This window comes from Pan troglodytes, chromosome 12 (genome assembly GCF_028858775.2).
Source record: "Pan troglodytes isolate AG18354 chromosome 12, NHGRI_mPanTro3-v2.0_pri, whole genome shotgun sequence".
NCBI lineage: Eukaryota > Metazoa > Chordata > Mammalia > Primates > Hominidae > Pan > Pan troglodytes.
This window is the reverse complement of record NC_072410.2, coordinates 109,309,597-109,322,378: the sequence shown is the minus strand read 5'-3', so window position 1 is coordinate 109,322,378 and position 12,782 is coordinate 109,309,597.

Below are 12,782 nucleotides of genomic sequence, written 5' to 3'. Positions count from 1 at the left end.
ATCTCACTGCAAAGCCTATTCTCTTTTCACCTATACAGGTTTCCCATTCTGCTTTTGTGTGAATGAGAAAAGCCATTTCTTTTTTGTTAACAAACCACCCCAAAATACCACTTTGTATCAGAAAAATGACATGCCTAATTGTCTGGAACTCTTACTTGCAAAGGCTGTGGCAACTATTCCTTAATCTTCTGAAAAAAGTGGATGTATGAAGAGTAGTTTCTAATAAATGACAGGAAGTATAAATGTAACTGAGAAGAAGTGATAGATTCTAGGAAAACTTTTGAAAGTCTTATGGAAGGAGGGCCTTGATAGGTGAGAGTTCAGTCATAGCCTTATGGTGGAGACACATATACGGCTAAAAAGCAAAGCAATCTCTGAGAACTGAACATTTATTAATTAATAGGGGTCTCAATCTTGTCCATCAGAATCACCTTTGAAGCTTTTTCAAAATGCTTTAGCTCAGGGTGAACCTTTGCTTTTTGGCAAGTAGAAAGTGCTCATCATTCTAACAAAGGGACCCAGGCTCTCCATGCCTTCATTTGGAGACCACTGCCACAGTCCAAGAGGCAGAGAAGACAGACAGAGAGAATGTGGCCCAACATGCACTGGCTCCAAAATCCCTGGGATAAAAAAATAACAATGACAACAACAAACACCAAAAAACTGTCCATCAGCCAAAGGCAGTCACAGGGCCAAGTTCAACTTCACAAGGCAGTTTAGTTTGTTCAATTCTTGGCTTCACAGGAAGCAGTTTCAAATATCTGTGAACAATATTCCACATGATCACAGCTAATATGTAACCATATTATTTCCGATATTATTCCACTTTTCCTAGGGCTGCTTATTTTTTTCCATGGAAAAGACAATGGAATTCTGAAGGAAAAGGAGTGACTTTGAATAGAAAATGAAGAATTTCTTTTGTAGTTATACAATTGCGTTGAGTAACTTTACAGAGAAAACAGGTGATAACTTTTATGGTTTCCTGTGATTCTTAATTAACGTCAGCCTTAGAGTTAAAGCCATAATGAAAAGACATGAATTCGTTTTTGCAGGCAATAAGCATTTTGTTGGCAAATAGTATTCCTGAATCAGTATTTTCCTCAGGATATAGACTTGTTTCTGCTAATAATGTTTCTATTTAGTGGACAGAAGATGACAACTAAACAAGAAAGTCCAATTATTTTTGTAATGAATTTTAATATCTATTGGCACATACTTTTTGTTTTGTTTTGTTCTGAGGGATTAGAAAACTGAGTGAGTGACCTTTAAATTGCGGATAACCTTTTTTATTCTCAGTGTCATGGAAAATGAAATATTTTTAAGCAAGCATAGCTTAACAATGTAGTTTTGAACAATGGATTAATAAACGCAGGATCATCACCAGGAGGTAATACTGTTACCTGGCACATACTACAATAAGGGAAAAGACCTAGGAGCTGACACAAATTCTCTCAAGCCTCTGTAATGTACTTGAAAATAACACTGGGGCTTATTGAGCAAATTAGAGAACTAATCAATCAAAAAGCAGACTCACCAATAGAAACTTAAACATGGAAAGGTTAGAATGTAGGTAGATACTGCCTGTTAAATTTTCAGTTCAGCACAGTATGGTATTGTTCCCAGCAATAAAAAGTGTGTAATATACAGGCAAAGCTGAATATTCGAGACCAGCCTGACCAACATGGTGAAACCCCATCTCTACTAAAAATACAAAAAAAAAAAAAAAAAAACATTAGCCAGGCATGGTGGCAGGTGCCTGTAATCCCAGCTACTTGGGAGGCTGAAGCAGGAAAATTGCTTGATCTCTGGAGGCAGAGGTTGCAGTGAGCCAAGACGGCACCATTGCACTCCACCGTGGGCAACAAGAATGAAACTCTGTCTCAAAAAAGAAAAAAAAAATGCTGAATGTGGAAATGACTTCCTGCCTTACGTCTACCACCAGCATTCACTTGATTCAAGCAAATCTCTACCCATTTCTGGACCTTGTTCGCTTAACTCTAAACTGACTCCCACATTTTTTCCAGCTCTGAGATCAGTGAATCTGAAAATGCCGAGGAAGGTATATCTTCAAGTTTTCACCAAGATAAGAAATGCAGACAGTTGGAATATCTTACTGTATTAGTTTGTTTTCTGTTGCTTATAACAGAAAACCTTCAACAGAGTAATTTATAAAGAAAATAAATCTATTTCTTATAGTTATGAAGGCTGGGAAATCCATGGTTAACAGTATGTATCTGGTGAGAGCTTACTTGCTAGTGAGGACTTTGCAGCATTCAGAGGTGGTACAAGGTATCACATGGTGAGCGTACTGAGCATACTCACGTGCGTGCCCAGAGCTCTCTTCTGAAAAAGCCACCAGTTTCACTCCCACGATAATCCATTAATCTACGAATAGATTAATGCATCCATGAGGGCTCTCTGTCATGATTCAGTCACCTCTTAAAGGCACTACCTTTCAACAGTGCCACACTGAGGATTAAATTCTCAACATAGGAAATATGGAGAAGACATTCAAATAATAGCACTTACATATACGTGTCAAATTTCTCCTCGCTAAATGGCACTTTTCTAGAGCACTTGTTTGCAGGCAAAATAGGGAAGGCTACAGGCAAGGTTAGCACAGTGAGAGTCTAGCCCAATTATATTTTCAAAAGAATGGCAAGTTAGGTTCATGGTACCCCTGCATGGGCTCCACGGGAGATGGGGATACTGTGTAGAGTTATATGGGCCACCATTTATTGACATAGTCTGGATAAAATTGATGTGTAATACACACACACACACACACACACACACAAATGAGTAGTACATGAAAGAGTAGTTTCAATCAAAGCAGAACATGGTTAAATATGTTAAATATTGTATCAGTTCTGTAGTGTAGAGGAATTGGAAAATTATGTCTTTTGTATCTTTTAGTTTATATATGTCATGTATGTTTTTATATTTAAATGTATATTTTAGTCTTTTGTTCATAATCTCATTCAGATATTTTAATTCTTGGGTGTATGGAAAGTGAATTGAGACATAATTGGCAGCATACATCAAGATCCTAGAGACCCAGTTATTAGAGCATTCACTAATAAATAACTTTTAAAAATTCCTTTTAGTCTGAATAAGCCACATATTATACCAGTGCTTCTAAACTAGGGGCAGTTTTATCCTCCAGGGGCCATGTGGCACTATCTAGAGGGAGTTCTTTTTTTTTTCACTTTTCCTCAAAATTCAACTTCATGGAGAGGGTTTGGTTGTCACTTCCGGGAGTGTGCTATTGGCACCTGGCTGGTGGAGGCCAGAGATGTTGCTAAATATCCTGGATTACTCAGGGCAGCCCCCACAACAAAGAATTGTATGTCCTAAAGTGACACTACTACTGCTGTTGAGAAACCTGCATTGTGGTTTCACACATGTCTTTTTAGTTTCCTTCCAATACCATATGAGACCAAGAGTGGGGACTATATTCCTTGCTTTGCAGATTGGCAAATTGATTAGCAGACAAGTTTCTGTATTTATTCAAAGTCATACAACTAGGTAGTGGCAGATCCAGTGGCTTTTGTCTAGTAAGTTGGGCATCTCTCAGGACATCACCAAATATATTCACTCAAAAATAGGTTGCAAATGCTACTGAGCAGTGCATAGACATTGTTTATATATATGTATATATTATATGTATATATATGTATATATTATATGTATATATAGTTCCATGACTGGGGAGGCTTAGAAGTCCCACAATCTACAATCAGCAAGCTAGAGACCCAAAAGAACTAGTGGTATGAATTCCAGTCCTGATATAATGGCCTGATAACCAGTAGAGTGGCTCATAAAGTTCCAGTTTGAAGCCAGAATCATGTCCCTGCTTAAGCAGTCAGGTGGTATATTAGTTTGTTTTCACATTGCTGTAATGATACTACCTGAGACTGGGTAACTTATAAATAAAAGAGGCTTAATTGACTTACAGTTCCACATGGCTGAGTAGGCCTCAGGAAACCTACCATCACGGTGAAAGGCAAAAGGGAAGCAAGCACCTTCTTCAGAAGGCAGCAGGAGAGAGAGAGCGGTGGGGGTGATATGGTTAGGCTTTGTGTCCCCATCCAAGTCTTATCTTGAATTGTAATTTCCATAATCCATGTGTCCAGGGAGGGACCCGGTGAGAGGTGAATGGATTATGGGAGAGGTTTCTCCCCGCTGAGATCTGATGGTTTTTTAAGGGGCTCTTTCCCCTTCACTCACTTGCTCTCTCTCACCTGCCACCATAAAAGATGTGCCTTTGCTTCTCTCTTGCCTTCTGCCATGATTGTAAGTTTCCTGAGGCTTCCCCCACCATGTAGAACTGTGAGTCAATTAAACCTCCTTCCTTTAAAAATTATCCAGTCTCGGGCATGTCTTTGTAGCAATGTGAGAACAGAATAATACAGGGAAGAACGGCCGAACACTTTTAAACTGTCAGATCTTGTGAGATCTCACTCATTGTCATGAGAACAATATGGGGGAAACCAACCCCTATGATCCAATCACCTCCCATCAGTTCCCTCCCATGACACATGGGGATTACAATTCTAGGTGAAATTCAGGTGGGGATACAGAGCCAAATCATATCACGTGGAGAGAATGAACTCCATTTCCCTGTCTCTTGTTCTATTCAGGCCCTAAATGGATAATTTCCACCCACATTATTTTACCAAGTTAAATGCTAATCTCTTCCAGAAATATCCTCACAGACACATCCAGTAATAATGTTTAACCAAATATCTGGATACCCCATGGCCCAGTCAAGTTGACATATAGCATTAAACATTCACTGCTTGTAGGTATTTAAATGGAATCACAGAAGACTCACACGAAATTAGAAAACTGTAGAAAGAGCATTAGATATTCAAAATATTAAAAATGTATCTGTTAATGTGGCATGGTCCAGCATAAGATCAACTGGCAGAGACTGACCATGCTGTCTCAGTAGATCTCTATCATCAGAGATGATAATTTCTGAACTCGAGACTTGGGCTCACATCCATAGTTATGTAGCTGGAGTGGAATCATAATTATGGGCACATGTTCTGCTGATGATTTCACTGGTTAAGGTGCAGACATTCTGGAACTCAAGATAGATCTATGTTGGAGATAATATAGCTTAACCACTAAATATGACACTACGGTCAGGGCAGGTTTCTGTGACTCACTCATGACCCAATGTGACAGTGACAGAAAGATCGTTATTCCTCATAGTTTAGGAGCCACAGAGGTCTAAGAATGTCACCTGCAGTCAATTCCTGCAATTGTCATGAGAATGAATAGGCAGTGGAGCTAGGAGGAATCTAGTCTATTCAACCCTATTGTGCTAAGACTGCCAGAATTCTGCATGAAAATTTTTAGTTTACTCTAGATCACAACAAGGTGACAACTACAAAGAATTTTAGCTATGGAGAAAAATTCCAGAGACTAATATTTGCAGAATCTACTTCAAGGTATCCTGTTTTCTGATAATCCTCAAGTGGCCCTACTTGAGTTACAAGGAATAAGTTCTAGATAAATGTACATAAAATGGTGGTGTGTAAAAAATTGGACCCTCAGTATGACAAGTGAGGGCTTGAAGTCATAGTATGAGTATAGAAAGACATAGGACCTTATACTGTATTCACAGAATGGTGAGGCCAAGATCTTTAGATTATACTCAGAAACTCAGCTTAGAATGCATTTTTTATAAAACCGTTTATCCACCATTAGTGTTCTTTTGAAATCTAATTGTAGACTTTAATGTCAATGGAAATGAAAAAAATCACAGTGACTCTAATATGGAAAAATAAGATGGAGTAATAAAAAGAGGAAACAACCATGCCAAGAGAGTTTCACTGGTGAATTCTACCAAACATTTAAGAAAGAAATGATAACAATTAAGTGCAAACTCTTCCAAAAAATAGAAGCAGAAGGAATATTTTAAAATAAAATATACAAGGTCAGCATTACTTTAATATCAAAACCAGTCAAAGATATTACAAGAAAGTAAAAGTCCAGGCCAGTATATCTCACGAACTTAACCCTCAACAAAATATCAGAGAACAGAATTAAACAATGTATTTAAAAAGACATTACACCCAAATGGGTTTTATGCTACACATGCAAGGCTTGTTCAACATTCAAAAACAATTAAGATTATACACTGTTTTAACAGGCTAAAGAAGAAAAATCATGATCATATCAACAGATGCAGAAAGAACACTTGACAAAATTCAACACTTATTCAAGACAAACATTTTCAGTAAAGTAGGAATAGAGGGAAACTTCCTTATCTTGATAAAGCACATCTACAAAAATGTACAGTTAACATTATTCTTAATGGTGAGAAACTGGATGCTTTTTCTCTAAAGTCAGGAACAAGTCAAGGATGTCCTATCTTATCACTCACACTAAACATCATAGTGGAAATTCTAGCTAATGAAAAACAAGGAAAGGAAATTAAAAAATAAGTGGGATAAATATTTATTCTAAAGTAACATGCTTTTCTAAGTAGAAAATCTCAAAGAATCAATCAAACAAAGAACTGTCACTAACAAGTGATTATGGCATGACTGCAGAACACAAAATTAATAGTTAAATTCAATTGCTTTCCTATATATAAACAATGAACAATAAGAATTTGAAATAAAAAACACACAACCATTTACATGAACACCAAAATTTTGAAAACTTAGGTATGGATTAAAAGTATCTATAAGATCTGTATGAGGAAGATTACAAACCTCTGATGAAAAAAAATACAGAAATAAATATGGAAATATTTTGTGTTCATGGATGGGGAAATGTATTCTTTATCTTAATTGCTGATTAGTACTAAGTACAATTAAGATCAGTAAACATCTTGTGTACTATTAAGATGTCAGTTTTCTTCCAACTTGATCTATAGTTTCAATGCACTACAAATCAAACCACTAGCAAATTAGTTTGTGGATATCAACAAATTGATTCTAAAAGTATAGGAAAGGCAAAATGCCCAGAATAGCCATTTTGATATTGAGAACAAGAACCAAGTCAGAGGACTGAATTATGTTACTTTAGCACTTACTATGAAACTACAATAATTAAGGCAATTTGTACTAGTAAAAGAATACACAAGTAGATTAACAGAACAAAATAGCCCAGAAATAGACCAACACAAATACAATTAACTGACTGTAACAAAGGCAAAAAAAAATTCAATGGAGAAAAAAAAATCTTTTCAGCAAATAGTGCTAGAACAAGTAGACAACTAGACATCCATATCCCCTGCAGAAAATCTATATACACACATCTTACACTTTTCACAAAAGTTAACCCCAAATGGATCATAGGCCCAAATGTAAAATGCAAAACCATAAACTTTCAAGGAAATAGCATGAGAAAATCTAGGTGACTTTGAGTTTAGTGTTGACTTTTTGGATACAACACCAAAAATACAATCCATGACTGAATAAATTGATAAGTAGGGCTTTATTAAATTAAAAAATGATCATTCTGCAAAAGACATTGTTAAGGAAATAAAAAGGCTACCCACAACTGGGAGAAAATACTTACAAAACAAATATCTGATAAAGGACTTGTTTCCAAAATATAAAAGGAACTCTTAAACATCAAAAATAAAATCAAAAAGCTTAATTTAAAAATGGGCAAATGATCTGAACAGGCATTTCACCAAAGAAGATATGCAAAAGGAAAATAAACATATGGAAAGATGCTGAACATCATATGTCATTCAGGAATTTCAAATGAAGACAACAATAAAATACTACACATCTATTAGAATGGCTAAAATCTAAAACACAACACCAAATGTTGATGAGAATATGGAGCAATCAGGGCAGTTAATTGCTGCTGGGAATGAAAAATACACAACCACTTTGGAAGACAGTTTAGCAGTTCCTTACAAAGCTAAACATACTCATGCCATAAAATTCAGCATTCACATTCCTAGGTATTTAAGTAAGTTGAAAATGTCCGTATAAAAACCTTATGTCCTTATAAAAGCCTGAACACAGATGTTTATAGCAGCTTTATTTATAATTGGCAAAAACTGGAGGCAACCAAGATGTCTTTCAATATGTGGATGGATAAACAAACTGTGGTACATGCATACAATGGAATTTTTTTTGGTGATAAAAAGAAATGAGCTGGTCAGGCATGGTGGCTCATGCCTGTAATCCCAGCTCTTTGGGAGGTCGAGGCAGGTGGATCACCTGAGGTCAGGAGTTCAAGACCAGCCCAGCAAAGATAGTGAAACCCCATCTCTACTAAAAATACAAAAATGAGCCAGGTGTGGTGGTGGACACCTGTAATCCCAGCTACTCAGGAGGCTGAGGCAGAGAACTGCTTGAACCTGAAAGGCTGAGGTTGCAGTGAGCCAAGACAGCACCAGTGCACTACAGCCTAGGTGACAGACTCCATCTAAAAAAAAAAAAAAGCAATAAAGACATGAAAACCATGAAAAACTTCCAGTGCATATTAGTAACGAACAGATCTCACTGCTAGGAACTTTCTCTCTGTGGAAACGAGCAAGCCTAAAAGTCACTACAGGATGTCCTGGTTAAGTAAAATAAGCCAGCCTAAGATGGCTAAAAGGACTACATACCATATGATTTTATCTCTGTGACAATCTGGTAAAGGCAAAGTTGTGGACACAGCGAAATGTTCAGTGGTTGGTAGGGGTGTGGGGGAAGGGAGGGAGAAATGAACAGATGGAAAATAGGGGATTTGGGGAATAACAAAACTATTTTGGTATGGTACTGTAATGGTAGGTACATGACATCATGTATTTGTCAAAACCAATAGAACTGTAAAAAACACAGAATAAACCCTAGTGTGAACTGTAGTCTCTAGTTAATAATTATATATCAATATTTGTCCACCAATTCTAACAAATGTGCCAAAGAAGATGCTAATAATAGGGAAATTGTGGCTGGGATGAGAGAGAAAAGATAGTATATGAGAACTCTCTGTACTTTTTACTTAATTTTCCTATAAACTTAAAACTACTTTAATAAAGCCTATCAGTAAAAAAGAAACTTTAAACACAAAAAAAATCAGAGATTGGAATTTATTCACTATAATCATAAGGTCACAAAATAAATATTGCATGTTAAATATAAGAATTCTGTTTCTGGATGTTCATCGGGTAAAGGAAAGATCTTTTAAAAATATGTGTTATGTCTGCATCCTGACAAGTGTGTGGCACTAGACCCCAAATAATTTAGCTACATGCTCTAGAAGCAGTTCTAGCTGAATGTGTCCATATTATTTCCTTGCTGTTGCAAACGAGGATTTCTCCATGGGCGTTGTGAGTCTTTTCTATCCTTGTTCAAATACATAGGGATTAAAATTTTAGACTCATCCAAAATCTACTCTCTAGAACACAGCTGAACACATCAGGCTATTCTAATTCCACTCCGTCCACTTCAATCACATCTGAACAATTTGTTTCCTGTCAAACGAGAATGTAGCCCGTATTTGGTTATTTTTATCTTCCTCCATACTGCTTCTGAAAACATCCCTTATTCCCTACCATTGTACTTACTTTTCTCACTTCTTATTGTGAAATATTATCAAACATGGGGTATTGTATTTTATTCTAGAAACTAGAAAATAGCCAGATTTCAATTTGCTGAGCTGCAAATAACTCACTTTAAGACTTTGATCAGAGCACTCTGTCCTCCTCAGTGTGCCCAGCTACATGATAAGGGTTGGGGGAATATTAATTCTGCAGCACTGTATGTATTCTGTGATAATTATCACTGTCATGTTTTTAAATGTAAATAGTAGCAATAATAATTATGATAATAAAAGTATTTTAAAAAAAAGAAGAATGGCTGACATGCAATGTGTGTCTCCCACATACTATGGGACACACAAATTGTTTTGTAAACCATGCCAGGCTTATTCTGTATACTCTCAACTATCACTCATAGCCAGTCATTAGCTCCTCTTATATCAAATGCATTACAAGGTTTTAAAATTTCTTTCAACATAGCACTTATGTATTTTGAGACTAGAGCCAAAGTGGAAACAAAGAATAAACAAGCCTTCTGTCTTCTAGGTTGTATGCTGCTCCTCATCCTTTTAGAAAAACCTCTATGAGTCTCTGATAAATAAACTTCTTAATTAGGTTCATTTTAGGGAAAAAAATTAAGTCAGAAGAAAAACCCCAGCATCTATTTTGAACAAACCAAGAAGTATTTGCATATTTGTTAAAATAATACTCATTGATTTGAAACAACAACAAAACTGATTATTTCCTTCAGTTTTAACTATATAAATTCTTCCAGGTACAGCCATTTTGATCATTTCAATAACAAACATCTTAAGTGCTTATACAGTAATAGGCACAGTCACCAACAGCTGCTGAAGAGGTTTCAAACCTCTTTGGGCAGATTCAAGCACTTGCTGCTTAGAGAGGAAAATGGAAATGGATTCTCCATTGTGCAGAGAAGAAGGTATTATTTCATTCTCAGTGTCCCCTGGAGTCCTCAGCATATTACTCTATAAGCACTTCATACATAATAACATGTGAGTTATACAGAGCAGTGATGTCACAAAAATAAATATAAGCTGTAAAGGATCGCTGTGGTTGACCAAATTATTTTCGCAATTCCTCACTCCCTTGACACAGGATAAGAATTCACATGCTTGCTATAGTTCAATTGTGGGCAGAGTATGCTTTCTACCTCCTTAATCTTGATCTTGGCTGGGTGACTTGTTTTGGCCAATGTGATGTCGTAGTACATATGATGAGAGCAGAGGCTTGACATTTGCTTATACGTTTGGACTTTCGCTCTAGGGCTCCAGTGACCAGTTATGGGAAGAACTTTCTCCAGATAGTTGTGACTACTTTCATCTAGGACCCAAAGTGAATACAAATTAAGTTAGCATAACCCAACCCAGAGCTAGGATCTCAGAGTAGTGGAAGCCTCAACTTGTAGCAGGGGATAACAGCTCAGACTGCATTGGGAAATCCAGTTAAACTGCTAGACCCTAAGCATAAAAATACATTTTTTATTTTGCCACCAAGATTGTGTGTTTCTTTGTCATGCAGCAGAGGCTGACTATTACAGTCCAATATTCTAATGAAGGCAGCATATAAAAATAACTACAAAGCTATGCATTTAGTAATACAGTTAACATAGTTACGATGTACTAGAGTAGCATGGAGAAATAAGTGATTATTTACAGAAGAACAAAGAAAAGTTTTCCAAATAGTTATCAATAGAGATGAGCCTACCAGCAAAATGGGAGAAAAAAAGAAATTTCAGGAATTTTACAAATACACTAGCAAAGAGTACACAGAGAAATCATCAGTCTAAGAGAAAAATTACAGTTATAATTTTAATGTATTACCTTCTTTTTCTTCCATGCCTACCGTGCATGACTGTAATGAATTTATATGTATAAGCCTGTGTCTTTACTTAGAAAAATGTTTTCATAAATACTCTTCACTCATCAATATTACTATTTTAAATATATACTTTAATTTTCAGCCTGTGAATATGGTATCATTTGTGCAACAATTTCCTCATAGATGATTTTAATATTGTTTCCAGTCCATCTCTATTACAAATAAGACGATGATTATTACTAGCATACATCTTTTGATTTATCTTTGGAAATGTAAATATTAAAACAATCCAATTTAAAAACAGGCAAAGGACCTGAATAGACATTTTACAAAAGAGGACATACAATGGCCAATAGGGATATGAAAAAAAACTCAACATCACTAACCATTAGGGAAATGTAAATTAAAACCACAATGAAACATCATCTGGCTCCTGTTAGAATGGCTATTATCAAAAAGACAAAAGATAACAAACGTTGGTGAGGATGTGGAGAAAAGGGACCCCTTGCACACTGTTGATGAGAATGTAAATTAGTATAGCTATTATGGAAAACAATATGGAGGTTCCTCAAAATATTAAAAATAGAATTACCAAATGATCCAGCAATCCAACCATTGTGTATCTATCAAAGAAAATGATATCAGTATGTGAAAGAAATATCTTCATTCCCATGTTTGTTACAGCACTATTCACCATAGCCAAGCTATAAAATCAATCTATGTCCCCATCAATAGATAAAGAAAATGCAAATATGCACAATGGAATACTATTCAGTCATAAAACAATATCCTATCATTTGCAGCAATATGGATGGAACTGGCGATCATTCTGTTGAGTCAAATAAAGCACAGAAAGACAAATACTGTCTGTTTTCACTCATATCTAAAAAGGTTGATCTCATAGACATAGAGTAGAATGGTGGTTAGCAGAGTTTGGGTTGGCTGAGGGGAGAGGATACCTTAGTCAAAGGAGACAAAATTACAGTTAGATAACAGGAATAAGTTTGAAAGATATATCATACAGCACAGCAACTACAGTTAATGAAAATATATTCTTGAAAAGTGCTTTACAAAATTCTAAAAGAGTGGATTTTAAATATTCTCACTACAAAAATGATGACCATGTATGGTAGTGCATATTTTAATTAGCTAGAATTAACTATTCCACAACATATATGCAAGCACACCTCAGAGATATTGCAGGGTTAGTTCCTAAAGCAAATAAAGCGAACACCAAAATAAATCAAGTTGCATAAATTGTTTGGTTCCCCAGTACAGATAAAAGTTATTTTATACTATATTGTAGTCTATTGAGTGTGAAATAGCATTAGGTATTAAAAAATGTATGTGCTTTCACTGAAATGTGCATTATTGCCAAAAACATGCTAATGATTATCTGAGCCTTTAGCAACCTATAATCTTTTTGCTG